The sequence below is a fragment of the Drosophila tropicalis genome, unplaced genomic scaffold (genome assembly GCF_018151085.1).
Source record: "Drosophila tropicalis isolate 14030-0801.00 unplaced genomic scaffold, ASM1815108v1 contig_1039, whole genome shotgun sequence".
Classification (NCBI taxonomy): domain Eukaryota; kingdom Metazoa; phylum Arthropoda; class Insecta; order Diptera; family Drosophilidae; genus Drosophila; species Drosophila tropicalis.
Genome location: NW_027172400.1, coordinates 85,888 through 91,126, shown reverse-complemented (window position 1 = coordinate 91,126; position 5,239 = coordinate 85,888).

Sequence of the window (5,239 nt, the reverse complement as noted above, 5' to 3'; positions counted from 1 at the left end):
GTTTTTACATGCTTCATACTATGTGCTATCTCGCTCACTCTACAAACACACGAGCACTTTAGCGCCGACACTAGCCAACGACCAATTCTGCCCTTATGGATCGTGTAGTAAAATACGTTCATACGCATATTTTGCATAGTCCGATTTCAATAAAATTTGGTAGTTTGGTAGAAATAGATAAGATTAATTAGTCTGCCGAATTTGATTGCGATAGTCAAAAAACTACAGGAGGAAATCGGTTTATCCTAAATTATGGAGGCGGAAGTGGTCGTGGTGGTACAAATGGTGGAAAGTTTTTTTAAAAGTTTTTTAAGTTTCTTGTTATTATCAATGGAAATATTGCTGATGGATATTCATAATTAGGTTATGATCATTTAGATTTTCTGACATCATTTCCGGATTCAAAAGGGTAACGTCATTATCGTTTGTATTAAGGAACCTTACATAAGTTTATTATTTATAGCTCTTGCGATGGCAATAAAATTTCTGATGCATTGTTTTTTATTTGGATAAGTCGTATCACTTCTGATCTTGCGTGTTCTTGCTCACAACATTTCACATAGGCACAATTATTGGTAATGCTAGTCGTCTGTCACCATCATAGTATGGTAAAAACATTCTGGCTGTATTTATGAATTCTACCACAGTTTGCGTGATTTTTACCTCTGAACTATGTAAAGTTATACTAGTTGTTGCTCGTTCGACTAGTTAATCTAGCTCCGCCAGTGCCTTTGAAATAAATTTAATCCATTTAATCCTCAAGTTAGGTCTACGTAAGCTTTTTAATTCTGCAAGTAATTTCAGGTTATTTTACAAATTTCTTATAACTAATAATTGTACAATCTCATTCCACTTACTCTAGTCTTGGCCTCTTGGCTACGAACAAACAACTGAACACACGGTTCTTATGTCTGTATTTTTCGCGCTTATGTGTCTACTTATGTATAACAAATTACCGCAAGAGTAGAATGAGAGAGAGAGTTTTAAAGTTTTTAAAGAGCGTCATTCTGTTTGTTCGGACAGAGTTCCGTTTTGTGATACAGTGGCACAAAGTTTATTCGCAGGACCGAATTTCGGCAACATTCCCCTCCCAGCAAGCGATCCACTGGAGCTGGCTTCATTTTGCCCGACATCAAGGACTTCTAACTTTACTGCTGGTTTGGAGAGGACACCTAGTTGTAGTAGCGTTTCCAAAAGAGGTTGGCGAACATCTCACTCTGTCGGAGCGACCACGACAGGTGATTTGGCGTAAGAGCTTCTTGATCTTCGTCGTTCAGGAACACGTATGTCAGGGGCCTGGAGTTGACCGTCATTTCCACCTCTGCTATGGCGGTAAGTAGACTTTCATCTGAGAATTTTTGATTTGGTGTTATACGGTATAACACGGTATTAACGGAACGCACTAAGCGCTCCCAGGCTCCTCCCATGCGAGGAGCTGACGGTGGGTTGAAGTACCACGATATTTCCTGCTGCGACAATTCTCGGTGCATTTTCGCATCATCCAGTTGAAGTTTGTCTCTAAGAAAGGCATCGGACCCTCGAAAATTAGTCCCGTTATCGCTATATAGTTCCTTTGGTGTGCCTCTCCGCGATATATGGCGTCTTAAGCCCATTAGGCATGAGTTTGTGGTTAGACTATGCACAAGCTTATTGCTCGCATTGTGAGGTAGGTTATCAGCCCCACCTTTTCAATGACTTTCTTCCATCGGTTACTGTTAGCGGCCCAAAATAATCAACTCCTACATACGAAAACGCTGGCTTTAATGCCCCCAGTCTAGCCCTCAGTAGGGGGCGCCATAAAGGGTGCAATGGGTCGAGCACTACACAGCTTACATTGTTGGCAATTACGACGAATCCCTTTAAGGAGAGGTCTTAGTTTTGGAATAAAATATTTTTGCCTCACCTCATTTACTGTTGTCTCATGATTCATGTGATAATATTTTTCATGGTAGTGCCGGACTATCAGCTTTGTAACCCAGTGTTGGGTGAGTAGAGCGATTCGTCCTTCATGCCAGCGAAGCGACTGGCTCGATAGCGTACACACAATACCCCATGGTCATTTAGAAAGAGTTGTAACCTCCATAGTGGACTGCTTCGGCAACGTGGTGGCCGTTTTCGATGGCTGTGTACTCTTCTTTGTAACATTCTTGTTGTATGTTTCGGTATAAAAACATTCTGGCTTCATTAATTTGGAATGCCGGTCGGTTTGTATTCTCATTTGATTTACGTATTTTCTTGATCAATTTCCTCTCTGCCCTTTAATTGGTAGTTTCAGTCGGTCAATCTGCCGGCGGTAGTTTTAGGAATTTGGGTCCTTCGAACCATTATGTGTATGTTTCTAGCCTATGTTGTCGTTCGGTGGCGATGTCCGCAACATTTAGTTTGCTTGTTACCCATCTCCAGTTTCTGGCCCCTGTGAGCTCACATATCTCGGCTATCCTAAGCATTACATATTGTTGATATCGTCGTGGATCTCCATCGAGCCACGCTAGTACCGTTTTCGAGTCGGTCCATAAGTAACATTCCTCAAAGTCGATCAGTCGCGCTCCCGTTACTGCTGCCTGTAGCTCCAAGCGGGGTATCGAAAGCGGCTGCAACGGAGCTACCTTGGATTTGGCTAAAACGAGACTCAAAAGTATTTGGTTATTTTGTTCGATACGGAAATATGCAATGGCAGAGTAGGCGTCTTCTCCCGCAGTCTTGTGCATGCCAATTTTTAAAATAGCATCTCGGAATTTGCACGTTCTCTATCAAGGGTAAGAAGGACAGCCATGATTGCCACATATCCTGCAGATTGGGTGGTATTTCCTCATCCCACTCAATCTTCGATCGCCAAACTTGTTGGAGCAGTATTTTGAGATACATCATTATACAGGATACAAAACCCATGGGGACAAAAACTGACATCAAGACTTGTAAAATTTCCCTTTTGGTTGGTGCGACTTTTGTCGCTATTATGTTGCGCTTCAGGCGTACAAACTTTAGTGCATAGGTGAAGGCATCTTGATGTGGGCTCCACCGCATGCCCAATATTTTCTCATAAGAGTGTATCTCTTCACTGTTAAAGAACTGTTTTTCGTCGTAGGTTGTTGTGTCGCAAAGTGCAGCGAGTACCCGTTTGGAGTTCGAACACCACTTGCGCATGTGGAAGCCCCCGCGTGCGTGCACTTCTTTAACTTCTTTCTCTAATGTAATGGCTTCTTCTTCTGAATGGCATGAGTCGATGTAGTCGTCTACGTAGTGACTTGACTGAATAGTTTTAGTTGCCGCAGGAAACTCGTCCGCGTGTTTTTTAGCGTTCAGGTCGCGCACATAGTGCGCTATACAGGATGAGCACGTTGCTCCAAATGTCAACACATTTAATTGGATTTATAACTATATATATATATATATATTAATAAATACGAAATTGTATTATTTTTCTTTCTGAGTATTGTAAAATTTTGAAATTTTGAAACAATATGGTTCTTGACATATACGTATAATAACTGCATTTCATAGCACATCTAACAATATTCCATTTATTCACTAGTCTGGTAGTTAAGAATTCACGTTTTCTACATTTGTGTTTCATAAGAATATTCTATACTATAATAGATTTCCTAAAAATGCTACTTTAACAAGACCTTTTTATCAGTCAATAAATTAGTATTCCCGATCAATTGTTTCCGTGGCAACTGAATGGGGTTTTTTTAGGCAGAAGAAAAATAAACCAATCTTTATTTATTAAATTCAGAAAATACATACTACTATTTCATAAGTTAGTTCTTAAGACGCTTTGTTTCAATAAAGATCGTTTTTGAGTCTCACCAATCTATATTTTTTTTAATTAATAAAAAAATTGGATTTATAACTATATATAGTTAATATTAACTATTTATTTGGATTTATAACTATATATAGTTAATATTAACTATATATAGTTATAAATCCAATTCTTTTATTAATTAAAAAAAATATAGATTGGTGAGACTCAAAAACGATCTAAGTACGACGTACTTTATTAACTACCAGAATAATGAATAAAGGGAATATTTCTGGATGTGCTATGAAATGCAGGTTTTATACGTATATGTTAAGAACCATGTTGTTTCAAAATATCAAAATTTTACAATACTCAGAAAGCGGAAGAATACAATTTCTTATTTATTAATACTTATATATATAAGTATTAATATATATAATACTTATATATATAAGTATTAATAAATAAGAAATATATTAATACTTATATATATAAGTATTAATAAATAAGAAATTGGTGCGAACATCGGCTACTCTAACCCTTCCATCTGCACCAAGTATGGCTTCGACCACACGACCAGTAATCCAGCATTGCGGTGGAAGATTGTCTTCATGGATGAGAACTAATTGATCCTTTGCTATGTTTTTTTCGGGATGCAACCACTTAGAGCGTTCTTGTAATTGATGTACATAGTCGCGCTTCCAGAGTTCCCAGAAGCGTTGCTTGAGATAGGTCACCCTTTGCCAACGAGATAGATAAGAAAGTTGTGAGTCATTTACTACCGGTTCAGGGATCGCTTGCAGTGAACATCCGGCGTCAGAGCCTCCCCGTCATTGGGATCATCGCTGTGAATGGATATTAGACGGGAATTCAATATCGCCTCCACTTCAATTGCAATCGATTGAAGCTCTTCATACGTCAAATGAGAAGAGGTCAAATTTTTGATGAGCAGAGTCTTCATTGACTTTACTGCGGCTTCCCATAAGCCTCCAAAATGGGGAGCACGCGGTGGAATGAAATTGAATTCAAAGCCGGCATTTCGGCTAAATTCCTCCAGATTTTTTGCATTGAGTTCTGAACAGAATTGCCATTTGAAGTCTTCAAGTTGCGAACATGCTCCGACAAAGTTGGTGGCATTGTCACAATAAATCCTTTTGGGTATGCCACGTCGTCCGATGAATCGTTTCAAACAGAGAATAAAAATATTAGCAGATAGGTCAGAGATTAGTTCTGTATGAATAGCTTTTGAAAAAAGCAAACAAATATGGCCAAATATGTTTTGTAAGGAACTTTGCTTCGAATGCGGTACGATGTAAGAAATGATCCACATAGATCCACTCCGCATATCAGAAACGGGCGTTCGGCCAGGAGACGGTCAGCTGGCCCATGATTTGTCGCATTAATACAGGTTTGTAATGATAGCAATGTGTGCAACTTCTAACAACCTTTCGGACCAGTTCTCGAGCATTTACAATCCATACTGTTAGGCGCAGA